A 15,830-nucleotide genomic window follows, 5' to 3' on the forward strand; every position below is an offset into this window, starting at 1 on the left:
TCACATCGAGGGCCATCTGAAGGAGTAGATTTCAAACTGCTAAAGTTGTTCATGCCATCAATCACATGGGAATGGTTGCTCGCACATGAATGCTAACACCTATACTCCACTTAGAAAAGTGGCTGAAGAATAGAATGAGTAAATGAAAAAATTGAACACACCATTAGATTTGTGGTGTCGAATAAAGCAAAATCCAATATCGAATTTCTAAATTCTGAGAAATTGAGAATCTGAGGGTTCAAGGAATCTTTTAGATTCCCCTACATTCCTCAAAGATTCTTCTCCATGGGTGGACTGGAAATCTACAACTCAAAAGGTGAATCTACCCTTGCCATTGTGATCCCTACAGAAAACCATGAAAAACGACTATAAACTTGACTGTATTCCAACATGGAGAAAAATTACCTCCTCAGGGAAATTTCAAGGATCATGGTTCTACTCCCTATGTCTACAGTAGTCATGGTTCCACCTCCATACTAAAAAATGGCTGAAAAATTCAGAACTCTGATGGAGAAATGGACAACACCATTGTGTTCGTGGCGTCGAGAAGTGTTGAAACCATATAAAATTTGTCAAAATCTGACAAAGTGAAAATTCAGCCCTCTTGCAAAATTCTACCTCGAACTGCATGCACTGTCCCCTCTCCCCTATGCGCACTGACAACCTGTGTTTAAATAAAATTTTACTAGCTTATTCTCACAAGTTGGCGGTTGGCTGAGTTGGTTAAGGAGTCTGGTTAATAGGGAGGATGTCAAGCGGTCAAACTTTGCCTCCTCCTTTTTTATATGTCGAATCCTTTTTCTTTTTAATTTACAAACCAATTTTTTTTTAAATTAAAGTTTGGTTGGGTCGGGCCCACCTTGGGCGGCCCGCTCGCCATACCCAGCTCCACTAGTCTTTCCTTAAATGATGGTGTTTTTTGTGGATTGGGTCTGTGCCCCAAGGGCCGACCCACCCAACCCCCTCGTATATGGAGCCATGGAAATTTATATGGATTGTTATGAAGGTTTTGGTTCCATGCGAGGGGCCAGGGGTCATGGCCCACCCCTCCACGATATAAGTTTATGTTTATGTGCACATGGGAGTTGGGGTGGTGGGGTTGGTGGCCCGCCACCCCCTTTTTTATATATTTTTTGTTATACTAAAACAAAGTGGGAATTTTTTTTGGAAATTCGGTTTTGGACCAAAGGAATCTATTTCATGAGGCAAAAATTTTTCCTGAAATTTGGCTGGAGTTGGCCAAATTCCGTTCATCGGGAAAAGTCCAAATTGTGCCTTCATTAATCTTGTCGAGTCATCAAAAAGTCAACCAAACTTTGACTGCCTCTCTCTCCTTCATTCAGACTCGGATTGGAGTGTTGTTCACAGCATTGGAATCAGGGCGACGAGCACTTCGATCTGATGTCAAGTTAATCATCTTTACACCACTTTGGATTTTGAGCTTTTTCCATGCCACTGGTGTCTAAAGATCCACCTGGATCACCCTTGACATTCCCCTTTGACTCTTTGACTACCCTCATGACTTTTCAACTTCTTTACAAATAATTGATTACATTACATAGTGACTATTGGGTCTCTGTTTTGATACCTATAATGCCCTTAATTTTCCACTATTTTTGACCTATTTTGCCTTGAATCAATTTACTATTTTCCTATCTTCTTCAAGCATATTCCCTTTAGCCTTCTTATGTATATATGAGGTAAACTATTATTCAAAATGCAATTTATATGTTTTCTTGTAGTAGAAATAATATTATTTGATATTTTGTACACACTAATTCCTCGAATTGGCTCACATAGATGTTTAGACTTGCACTCCTACTTATTGGGTACTAGCTTAGAATTCTGGTACTCGTGCTCCCCACTTATCTAGAACCAGTGCAACATTCTGGTACTCATATTCCTATTTTTCAAGCACCAATACACATAATTTGGTACTCGGGTCTCTTCTTACACTCATGCTCCCATACGCCACCTGATCAATGGCTCGTGGTTTTTTCCACCACATTCACCAAACTCGTGCACCCGTCTAGTACCAACAATAGCATTGTGTGATTTCGGCACCCACCCTCCAACACTGTGCGATTTTGGTACCGGTATTCCACTGTGTGATTCTGGTACGCGATTTTATTTCCAGAATTGGTGATTGAACAAATGATCTTCGATGAGACCAAGATAATTGTTGAAGGCATCTTCTTTCCATATCAAATCGAGAATTTTCTTCCTCCTCATGCACTTTGTGTCATGAGGATGAAGCTGAATATGTAATTTAAGTTCTACTCTAAAGATTTGGTGTTATCTCATGTAACTTTGATTTTAATGACCATTTTCTCTATTAGAGAAAAACCTGTAGACAACAATAGTTAGATTAGAGATGGAGAGAGTGAGAGAGTTAGAGAATGCAAGTTAACTAAAATAGAGAAATAAAAACATAGTAATATGAGATCTACACAATATTGTAATGAGGTTGGACTTTGAAATTTGTAATCTTCCTTTTTAATTAATGATATGAGCATTGAGCGTTAAGTTTAGTGTGTTAATTCATTTCTTAGTTCTCTACATTTTCAAGCTTTTCTTGGTAGCTCAGCAAGGGCCCACCAAACCCATAAAGGAAAGTTCTTATTTTAAGTTATTATATAGTTTTACTATTTTTAGTTTTATTTTATGAGTGACAATTTCTTAGTTTATGTGGGTGAAAATTGCATTTCTTAAGCTACAAATTCAATTATTGATTGCTATCTTGAAGCATAGGAAAGCCAAGATCTCAAATCTCACCATTCACCTACATGAACCAATAGTGAAGACACTTATCACATATTTCCTCTACTGATTCTGGTTGCTTTATTTAACAATTGAATGTAGTGAATTGGTTTGGTTAAGATTAGTAGTTATAGGAAGCATAGTTGAATTCATCTTTACCTTTCATGAGCCTATAAATGAAGAAACTCGTTAACTGATTAAAATATTAAGTTCATAGTATTTGAAGTTTGCTCTTTTAGTTTTGTGATGAAATGAAATTAAAATTTGTAGAATGAAGTGTTAATTTAAATACTCCATAGCTAGACTATAGTCAACAAACATAGGAAATTATCTATTGTCAGCACATATAGTGCATCATCTCTATTGATTACAATTCCCTAGTTGATAATTAATTATTGTGGGAAAAGCTATATATATTATTCATATAATGGCCCCAACATTTTTGGCACCATTTCTGGGGAGCTGTAAATGGAAAGACAAGAGGTAAGAACCCGTGCATCCACTTTGGCGGGGTTGCTCCAACGTTAAGTTGTCCTCTCTTTTGGTAAGTAGTTAAAGTTTGATGTATTTTTTTTATGAAAAAAATTATAGATAGGAAGGGTAGGTTTATTTCATCTAAAATCTCAGAAAATATACATGGTCCTCAAATTGTGACCCTGACTAATTCTGCTAATAATTATGCAAGGAAAGAACAAAAGGAGGAATGTTTGGTGACAGTAGGAGAGGAGACATCAACATACATCAAGAAAATGGTAGAGGAAGTGAGGATTGCAGTGTGGATAGTACCTTGGAATATTGCAGATAACCCAGTGGATGAAACATCATCTTTTGCAAGTCAGACATCTCCAATGACCAAAAATTTCAAAGTGTGGGAAGGAATAATGGAAGGAGAAGGCGAAAGTGTTGACAACCTAGAAAACAATGAACCAAAAACATTTAGATTTCCAATCCTTGACATTACAAGGAATGTCACTATGAAGAAAATTCCTTTGTCACCATTACCTCATTTCAACAGTATTGACATCCAAAGATACTGATTCATTTTTATATTTATATTCTATATTACGTAGAAGCTATAAATATATGGATAATGCTAAAAACATTGAAAAACTATGCATTAAGATGGTTCATGAGTCTAGGGGAACACACTATTACATCTTGGGATGATATGAAATCATCCTTTCTACAAAAATACCAAGACTACTATAGACATTTTGAAGTCTGGAACATGACTACCTCAACATTAGGGAACACCACTTGGTCAGAAGCTTAAAGAAACCCTGTTTCTATTGAAATTGGCAGGTCCGACTGGATATAAAGGGACCAATTTCCCATTTTAAGGATATTTAATATAGTAACGGAATGATAAACTAAAGAAATTATTTTATAGTTAATGATAAAATTACTGAATAAACTTATTCTAATTATTTACAGGGATAGTACATCTTCACATGTGATTCAAAGAAAGATTTCACAAAGTAAATGACAATATAGATTATTCAATACTTTAATGAATAGAAATCATATATGATAAACTAAATTAATTAAATAGTTAATTAATTTAGTTATATAAAACTCAATCACATAAAAAGATCTCGTTATCTCATACATAATCACAAATCATCCAATCTTGCACATTAATAGTGATAATGACTTATTGTTTTCAAAGCATTTGTATAACGAAATAACGCATAATAGATTCACTATATAAATCCAAAATACATAACGATATCATAAAGATAATAGTACCTGATGCATTATCACTTTTCTTATTAAAGAGATAGATTTCAGGCTCATCTTCTTAATTAGATAACTCTGAGTCAAACAATAGTGCAAGTCCAAAAGTCATCTTCTCAAAAATTTTGACCCCTTTTTAAATTTATGAAAGGGGTTTAAATAACCTATTAATATTACAAAAATAGTAAAAATTAAAATAAAAGTTTTCAAAAAATATTTAACAAACTAAGCTAAGATAAAGGATGACTAAATTTGTGATATGTTGCAACAAGTAATCATGACTGTGCTCTAGATTGATTCTCCATCTGCTCTCTAAGATTGTATATGTCCGTGAGTGGCTTCAGCTAAGGGTGATGTATCGACTGCATGCGCATTTGTCCTGTAAACACCACATCATTAAGTGCTGGAATAAACTGTATTGTTGCATTTGAGAGACACCTCAGCATGAGGCACTGACTATGAGGCTTCACCAGAAAATGATAATAACTTTCAAGGTTCACTTGTGAAAAACTCTAAATGTATTGAACCTTCTTTCTAGATATTTCTGTCCAAGATTGTTTCAAAGCTATGAAATCTACCAAGGTGTCCTTTAGGTATTCCTGAATTATCTTGGCTTACAATAAGGTATCTATGATGTATTCAGTGAAATTTGAGGCAATATTTCTAGCTCTGATAATAGCCATCTCTCCCCATTTCATTTTTATACCCTAGTCACCAAGCATGATATCCTTTTATGATTCTTCAATTCGAGGAAGATTATGTGATATTCCCTGAGCACTGTCTTGCCAATCTATATACTCAGATATTTTCTCATCTATATCTTCATAAAATTTCCTCAAACCAGATAGTTGATTTACTAAATAATCGTTGGTCTTTAACAAGTCATGAATTAAGGCCAATTTGTGATAGAAGACGACCTGCTACTTTGTTAAGAGTATGTTGAGTTTTGATGCATCCTTGCGGACTTCATTTATATCTGGATTTTCTCTTAACTAGTCTATTCTATGTTACATCTACAATACTTGTTCATCCTTCTCCTTCACTTCAGCTTCAAATTGTATCTTTAAATAATTAAAGATCTATTGCAGCTTGGTAAGATTTGGTTGCCAGTATTGCTCAATTGCTTTCTTTTCTATATGAAAAAATTGGTTCCAATTGGACAATCCTTTGATCCTTTTCCTTCATTAGCAATTATATCTCTGCAGCTTTGTCTATGGTAGCACTAGCATAAGCTGCTGTGAACTAAGATCGTCTGTTTAATTCCTCATCCGGGGTTGTTTCAGTTCCTTTCAAAAGAACTTGAAAATGAGTCTCATTTGTAACTAGCGCTTGCAATTGTTCTAGTTTTATTTTCTTCCTTGACCTGCTCATTACTTCTTTATTCTTTGGATAATAAGATACTTTCAAAGGCAACATTTCTTCAATATTGAGGAGTATCTCGGTAGTAGGAAAGGAAATAATTAACTCCATATCATTAGAAATAGTTTATTGATTGACAATATCAACATTAATATTATTGTTAGGATTTTTAGGAATAATATCCTCTTGGGAAGCCTCAACAATAAAAAAAGGTTGTCCCTGTAGTCTCTAGAACCTTCTCTATCTATCTGCTGACTGTAACATGCTCTTCTTGTATATTGACCGAGACATATGTAACCCAATATTCTTCTGATGTCAAAATACCATGGAAATCATCCCATACTTCATCCATTTTTTTCCTCCTTGATCTCTCTTGTTTTCTCAACAACTATAGTAGTTGTTTCATAGACTTGGGGAGTAACTAGACCTTTTGAAGAGGAAGTTGATGCATCTGGAGTTTCTGAATTCTGTTTAAATTTATTTATCGCTGATTTAGGAAAATGGGCTATTCTTCGTTGAAGATATTGATTGAATATAATCAATTTGTAAGGACTTACAAGATTTGCTGCTAATTTCTCTATCATATAATATTCTGGAACCATTTCAAACAAATCATCAAATTTTTTTGGCTCATTTAAAAACTGTTTGAGCTTAGCCTATGTTGTAACATGTTTCTCTACACCATGCAAGTCATATGGACTATTTAATATGGTTGGAAAATTAAAGGCTCTTAATTGGTCAATTTCAATTGAAGAATGCTTGAAATTTTCTAAGGCATAGTTACCACAAGAAATGGGAAAACATGGCCAGGTGAATTTCTTGGAATATTTAAGTATTTTAGTTAAGACCTTACCAACTGTTTGATAAGCGACTTCCTTGGACAACAACTTTTCTGTGACAAAAAGAAGAAAAACATGAGGATGGGCAAGGCTACAAGAAAGATGAATGTAGGTAAATGATTCCCCAAACCACTTTCCTATAGGCTTTAGGTCTTTATTGAATTTTGTAGTAAGTCTAGGGGATTTTCTTGCAAAGACTTCTTCATGGATAGGGAGCATGAGTTCATGACATATTTTGTAAGAGTGAGCATGGTATTTCAATTCCCAAAGGATATCGAGATAGAAAAAAATAGGGCTAGAAAATTGGTCTGTCCATTTCCATCCAAGAGATGGAAAATCATAAAAAAAAAATGCTTCCATGACATAGGCGCTCATAAAGAAAGGAGAGGCCATTATTTCAAGAAAATTGCACTTTTTCCTGTAATTGTAGATTTGGCTAGTCAAATTGTTGGATAATATAATCACCCAATCCATGATATAGCCATCAGTAGAGGATTATATCAATGGCACCCATTCTTCAGAGAATTTCTACGTATTTTGATAACCATAGAGGAGACATATAATAGCAGCAATATGAGAGAAAGAGTCAAGAATGGAGGCTAATGAATACATACCCCTATCCTCTCACTCTTTTTGTTTGTGTCCCTTCTCCATTGTTTGATCAGGTCGATAGGGTTCAGATTCTCTTGCATGAAATTTTGGATGAATTGTGTATCATACTGAGTCTTTTAAGGCGGAAGTATATGATAAATTTTCCTTAAATACTTAACTTTAAAAGACCCAATAACTATCTTCCTCAGCATTATAATTTTTTTTTGTAATGTACAACTGATCGACAACCCATCTCACCATATGTCTATATGGTAGAATTTTAGGGCAGGCAACAATTCAATGAAGAAATGAATTGGCCACATCATTCCATGTGGCATCATTACTTGTAGGAGAATCATCAGCAGTAGCCGTCTGTTTCACAATTATTCTCAACTTTTCATCCTCGGACAGTTTGTATATCACCTCCCAGGAGGTGGAACCTACGTCCAGATTGCATGTAGTATTTAACAATAGAGACATCTCAGACACTTCTTTAGGTGGAAAGACTGGTTCTTACTTTGTTACATATTTCCTCCTTGCCTTGATTATTCTTGACATGTCCTTTCACTGCTATTTATTAGAATTTACCTATAAAGAAACAAACTAAGATAAGCAGCAAGAGATTCAAAGGATGAAAATAGTCATATCAATTCAATGCGCGTTATATGGAAATCCTTTCACATTAACTAAAAATTATTATCAATCAACAAAAACCTTGAAATTAGAACTATGCAGAGTGGTCATTTAATTTTCAAATGTTCGTTCATGTGATACTAACACTTGTAATTATATCGGAAAATCTTTTATTGGCATGTGGTATCGGGTGACATTACATAGCTCAATAATTTGTGGTTTCTGCAAAAGTATATAGGCATGGGATTGATATTAGTGAAATATCAGAGTTTAACATAACATGATATTAGGATCCGTCAATTGATGTAATGTGATATCGACTCTTGACGGAATGCAATATCGGCTTAGTATTTTGCAATTCGTCTTATTGCAATTTCACATTTTGCAATTTCTCATTTCACAATTTCGTAATTCCACATTTCATAATTTCATAATCTAACTTTTTGGTTGTCCTATGAAATTTCCGACACTATGCATATCGTTTAGTAGAGCCTAATCTTTTATAGTTTTTCATTAATTTCAGGGTTCATTTAGACTTGTAATTCATTTTTTTTAACCACAAAAGGATTCCTAAAAGGTTTTATGACCTTATTCATAAACTTTCTTGTTTTTTTTCAAAAATGAAAGAGTAAAAATGAAACTTATTTTATTTTGCGTAAACAAAGAAGGATTCTATCATAAAAAAATTAAAGGGTCCACATTATTCTTGCCCCTAAGTCTAAAGATAATGGGTGTTGTTGAGTACCAGAACAATTGAAGGCACATTGGACAAATCAATTAATCTCTATAAAATGTCAATCCTTATTAAGAAATTTCCTTAGAAAGTTTAAAAATGATTGAAGTCTAGATCAATATAGATAACCTTGCGATGAAATAATTCGTCTTATCATAAATCTTCTCAAGGTTTGTGATAGATGAAAATATTTTTGTGTAAATCAGTAGCTAATAGGTTGAAAAGATAAAGTAAAAACTAATATAATATTACCGTTTTGAATAAACTTATTAGTCATTGTTAGAGCCACTGCTACCAACAATTATTCATAGTCTTGACAGGGTTACCATTTAACCAAATTGAACCAGTATCACATACATATTATAATAACATTCTATAGAGGCAATGAAGATCCTTTTTTCTTTTTCTTTTTATTTATCATCTTTTTTGCTTTAAAGTCATTACCCTGGTTTGGTAGCCAGAAAATGATAATTCCAATCACAAGTTGTAATAAAATTGAACAAGTTGACTCGTGATGATATCTCTTGTCTCAATGTCTGGTGACTAAGAGCCACTATCTTGGTTTGGTTTCCAATAGTGATAATTTAAATCTTATTAGTTTCCTATGATCACGGTAAGCAGTCTCATGATGAGACCTCTTAACTTTTAAGTTTTTTTATATTTTTAAATTACACTCTAATTTTTTTTTAAAATAAATGGATGGGGAGTTTTAATTTACTATTTATGACTCTTGGATGACCTCATTAAGTAAAATATGCTAAATACTTCATAGTAATTTCTACCTTTATAAAGATAACTTTTCAAAACAAATTCACAACAAATAAATTTTTTAAAGACTTTCAAACCAAAATATTTTGCAAATAAATGATTATCTTATTTCAAATATTTAAAATAGATTCAATACTTAGATTCCAATTTAAAGTTTTTCTTTGTAAATTGTCCCTTCAGTACGTTTAACAATTCAAAATTAAAGAGAAAATTCCAATGTGTTTTTCAAAAGTGTAGTACTTTATGTAACAAAAGGAAATGATATATAAAAATATTTACATAGTGTAGAAAAGAAATTACGTTCCTTCAAGAAAAATATTTTTTGAGTATAATTCCATTAACAGGAAGAATCTCCTTCTTCCCTTGTCAATCTTGCAAAATGAAAGTTGATGGACCTATATTCTCAAAAATATGAAAGGTGCCTAGCCAAAGTTTTTGAAATATTGTATGTTTTCTTTTGTCCCCATGCACTTTATCCCATTTCAAAACTAAGTCTCCGATTTCAAAAATATTATATTTCACTGAATTGACATCAAATGAATCTTTGACTAATTTTTGATGGTGAACATGGACTAGCTTAGCTTTAGTTCTTTCTTCTTCCACCTTTAGGATTTGAAACATCCGTAATTGTAATGTTGAAGAAAGTTTTTCTTCAATAAATTGAACTAGGGATGATGAGGGGATAGCTAAATTTGGAGGTAGGATAGGTTCTTTCCCATATGCCAACTAAAAAGGAGAAGTACCTATTGAGGTTTTCTCGGTTATTCTATCAGCCCATAAGTAAAATATCAAATCTTTGTTCAGGTTCTTTTGATTTTGGTTGATAGTTCGTTCGATGATCCTTATAAGATTTTTATTAGTGGATTTAGCTAAACCATTTCCATGAGGGTATTAATTTATAGAATACTTAAGTTTAAAAGATCTCTTTAAAGAAAATTCAGCCACTGCATTTCCAAAAAAATAAGAAGCATTGTTAAAAATAAGAGCATGAGGGATACCAAACCTGGTAATAATAAATTGATCAATGAATTCAATGATTCTCCTAGAATTAGCTAGCTTCAGAGGTATTGCCTCTACCCATTTCATAAAATAATTCAGTGCAGTCAAAATGTACCTATGTTGTTTTGAAGAATGAGGAATTATCTCACCTATTTTATCCAATCCCCATTGCTCGAAAGGTTGTTCGATGTCAACTAGTTGTAAGGGCATGGAAGGTTTCCTCTATCTTCCTAAAGCAGTTTGACAAATTTTTCATCTTCTTACATACATGTGGGTATCTTCAAATAAACCTGGCTAGTAATATCCAACATGCAGAATTTTGTGATTCATTGTATCTCAATATAATGTCCACCTATTCATGCAATTCTTGTAAGACCTTTTCTTCTTTAGTTTTTTCCAAACATATTAATAAAACAAAATCATCATTTTTTCTAAATAATACATCATTGTTGATTTGATATTGATTGGATTTCAATTTCAAGTCTCTCCTTTTCTTAACATCCAGTTCAAGTAGAACATAACCATTTTTCAAATAAAATATTAAGTCAGTATATTGAGACTAGGTACTAACATCAAGTACCTCTGTGATTTGTTCAGTATTGCCTATACTTCATCTATTGATGTATCATTCATTCCTATGAATAACTTGCAAAAACCTTGACCTTTTAAAATTTCAGTGTGTTTGATTTCTAAATCATATTCTTCTAATGCAGTCACCCAATTGACTCTCTTTTCTCCTAACTCCTTTTGAATAAGAAATTGTCTGACTACTGAGAAAGGAACAATAACTTTAACATGAGTTTTTAGAAGAAAAGGTCTAAAATATTTGATAGCTTTGTAAAGTAAAAAGGCTTTTTTCTACTCTTGAATAATTTAATTTAACTCCTCGAAAATTTGAGCTGAAAAAAACTATAGGAGATTCAACTTTTTATTCATTTAGTTGTGTTAAAAGCACTACATATGATAACTCAGAGGCAAAAGTATACAAAATAAGTTGATCAAAAAAATTGGGGGTTGTTAGAGAAGGAGCATCAATAACATATTGTTTGATTTATTTAAATGCTTCTCTTTCTCGATCAACCTATTTAAAAACTAAATCTATTTTTACCATTGTTTATAATGGTACAACAATTTTAGAAAATTCAGGGACAAATCTCTTAACAAAATTGATTTGGCCAAGAAAAGACTGCATTTATTTTTTGGTATGTGGTAATGGAATTTCAGAAATGGTTTTAATTATTTTTGGATCAATAGAAATTCCATGTTTGGATATAATAAAACCAAGGAGTTTACCTTCACTCAGAGAAAAAAAATGATTTCTTGGCATTTAGAGAAATTCCATACCTTTTGCACCTTTCAAAGATCTACTTTAAATCATGCAAATGATTATTTCTCTTCTTGGAATATATGGTATTATCATCAAGATATACCACAAAATTTTTATTAATCAACCCTTCGAAATAAATGTCCATATCTCTCTGGAACGTAGCTCCTGCATTCATTAAGCCAAAAGGAATTTTCTCATATGCATATGTTCCCCACCGTGTTTTGAATATATTTTTTAATCGGTCTTCTGGATGGACAATGATATGATTGTATCATGAAAATCCATCTCAAAAAGACATTAATTCAGAACCAACAACTAATTTCAGAACTTGTTCCATTCATGGGAGAGGAAAATGATCCTTTTGGCATGCCTTATTTAGATTCCTGAAATTAATACAAATCTGAATATCACCATTTTTATTTCTAACCGGTGCAAGATTGGAAACCCATTTAGAATGTCTTACTGGAAAGATGATTTTAGCTATTAAACGTTATTAAACACACTCTTAATTTGAGTTTCCAAATTTGGATGTATCTTCCTAATTTTTTGTTGAATTAACATATAGTACCATTGGGATGCTAGGTTGAATGATGGAGGCATCATATGTTTTCAGAGCTTGATAATTCCAAGAAAATTTATCTTTATATTTCTTTAATAGACGAATAAATTCATTTATTTCTTCAGATAAGAGACCAAGACCTAAGCTAATATTTTGGGGTTTTCTATCAAATCCTATATTAACTAATTCAAATCTCAAATTTAAGCTTTGAAGTTTGTAGTTATTGACCTTTATAAATCTATCTCGAAGATCATAAATATCCTTAAGGTTTTGGTAGAGAATTTTTTTCTTTTGATTTAGTCAATTCATAATCATGTTCGTCCTGATCAATTACTTGGTCAAGATAGGATTCTACAGATGTTAAAAAATCTAGGATATCTATATCATCATTGAATACTTGCAAATTGGTGACATTATTAGAAACAAATAGGCGAAAATCAATTCTATAGAAAATATGTCTGGACTGAAATATTCAGAAGGGATTAATTTGGATTCAATATTGGCCAAAAGATCAGCACTGGCATTCTATATTCTTAGTATTAGAGAAATTTGAATGCTACAAAATGTGAGGTAAGATTTTGAATTAAGGAATGATAATGTCTAAGGTGGTTTGAAACACAATGAACATTGTTTCTAACTTGTTTTATAATGATTTGAGAATCACCAAAGACTTGAAGATATTCATCACCAATATTTATCGCTTTATACAATCCTCGTACTGATGCTTCATATTATGCAATATTATTAGTACATTCAAATTCTAGCCTACATGGTAGAAGCTTTTTTTACCGGTAGGGATTATTAATATAAATTCATCTCTCGTGCCTTCACTAGATTTAGAAGCATCAAAATAAAGCGTCCAAAATAAATATTTATGTTTATTTGCAATAATATCTACAACATTAATACATCGAGTCAAATCTATTTGTGAATAATTTTCAATGTGAGAAGAAAAAACATTTTCTAAAAATGGAGATTCCTAAGTTGTAAAACTTCCAAAGAAATATTCTGAAGAATAATTTTCAAGGATGTTATTCGTAAAACTACAAGCTCATTCTCTTCATCCAAATCAGTAACCAAGTTTTTCATATAATTTTCCTTGTGTACCCAAATCTGATTTGGTTTGTTGTTATAAAGAAGCTAGATATGCGACCAATCTGTGGCAAAATAACCATTTAATTTCTCAGACCAGTCCTTGCTTAAGATAACACCGTAAAATTCAGGAATATCAACAATGAATATATCAATAATCTGAAAAACCCTTGAGTTAGAGGATAATATTATTAAAATAGAATTTAATTCTCCTAAGACCTTGACTTTGGTTCTATCTAATTACACAATTTGCACAACAATTTTTTCAGGTGTTATGTTCAATTTGAGATAGACTGAATATTTCATTATATTTGAAAAATCACCGAAGTCTATAAGAAAATTGTGAACATTTTTATTGGAAATCTCAAAGGTAAATAAGAAAGGAGGGGTATGAGAATTAGATTGATATCCAATTAGAACTATATTTCAAGCATCAATATTGTTAGGTGTATCATCTAGAGGCTTTCCTTTTCCTAATGAGGCTTTGTGGCTAGCAAAGGAGATGTAAGGACAACATTTAATTCTTTTAGAAAAACATTTGTTGCTGCTTAAATTTACTTACCTCATACATGGAAATATTGGCTTTCACTTTCTTCATATCTTCCACAATATTGTACTTTATAACTTTATAAAAAATTGTTGTAGTGTTTTCTTATGAATGATGTATGAAAAGAACCCACTTAATATTATGGATGACTAACAATCTCAATAATATAAATGGCTTCTAAACATTATAGATCTGCAGCAAATGATAGAAACAAAACCTACCAAAGTCTGTATCTATGTCACAATCATAGTTAAACAACAAAAAGAAAGAGTAATAACCCCAAACATCCAATGGAAACTAGATATGTAAAGAATAATTTAATAATAACACATGCGAAGAGAACCGATAAATGTTATGTGTCCCCCTCTATGGGATGGGTTCTTGGCTATCCTCAACTATCTTCAGTTTCTATAGAGTCTCTCTCCTCTATAATGCATAAACCTAACAAAAATATGGTATGCGACAATTAAAATAATCAAAGTTACAATAGTGAGTGCAACAATGAAAATAATAAAAAGTGAACAATGAATGGAAAACCCTTCTATTTATAACAAAATAGTGAGTTATCCTCGAATAATGAGCAATAATAAAATATTAATGATCCCATTGTTGGAATAACCACCTGGAATATTTTATTATATTTGTTTAGGAGGGAAAGAGTATTTAAACTTTTATTTAGAAATAATAAATAAATAAATGATTTATTTACTATCTGAATGAACTAGTTAAGGAATAATAAACAAATAATGATTTATTTAATTATTCCTAAGGGATTTAGTGAAATTTAACAAAGAATTTTAATTAATTAATGATTAATTATTTTTTCTTAGAGAAAAATAATGATTTATCTGTTTATTTTTCATGATTGGGTCAAATTTAAGAAGGAATAATAACAAACAATGGTTTAATTAATTATTCATAGAAGAAAATCAAATAAATAGTGATTTATTTAATTATTCTTCATGTGTTTAACTATAAATTACTTAATAAAGGTGGTTTATTAAGTAATTTTTCACAGTGAAATCAATTTTATTATGGTAAAATTGACTTTACATGGTATACTTCGATCCATCTAGTAAATTAGGCTAGATGATCAATTTTTTGTGATAACAGATTGCCTCAAACATATGAGTGTTAGGAGAAAAACGTATGACCGAAGCATGTTGTAAAGACATAATCACTTAGACAACACAGGGGAGTCAAGGAGAGAGAGAGAGAGAGACTAATGAAGCTGAAGCTGAGAGAGGAGAGTGACAGAGGGAGCAAGACTAATGCATGTCTCCTTTCATGGTGTGGTACCGAACCTCAATGAGGTGGGGGAGGCATGCCCATAACCATCGAGATAACTTAGTACAAAAATAATGGTTCACCCATAAATATGAAACTAAGCAAGAAAGTACATGCTGAATGGTACATGACATGTTGGCATAACAGAGCGAGAAAATAATACAATCTGTCCCATATACATAATGCACATCATAAAAACATGAGCCACGATTGAATACAATAATATATGAGTACATGAGGTATAAAGCCCCTTCCCTCAAAAAATGGGTGGGAGGGAGGGTAGAACAACCGGAGAAGCCCTGCTGAACAAGGAATGGCTCCGCAAAACTGAATGGATCATCTAGAGGAGATGTGCATGCTATGAACACTACAATCGGTAGGAACTGAACCCATCAACTCTGTGTAACTTCATCTGAGGTTTTAGAATAGTAGGTATGCATTCAGGCATGTGGGGGGATAGCACAAGGGCCACCCCCTCACGAGGTCTAAAACATCTCACACATACCCTAGAATCACTGGTAAAATCTGTTGCATCTTTGAACCATCAAGTGTATGGATCACAAAAATGAAATGATCAAGTAAAAGGACAATAATGAGAC

The sequence above is a fragment of the Pinus tabuliformis genome, chromosome 4_2 (genome assembly GCF_031772625.1).
Source record: "Pinus tabuliformis cultivar Carrire ecotype Pingquan chromosome 4_2, CPIR1, whole genome shotgun sequence".
Lineage (NCBI taxonomy): Eukaryota > Viridiplantae > Streptophyta > Pinopsida > Pinales > Pinaceae > Pinus > Pinus tabuliformis.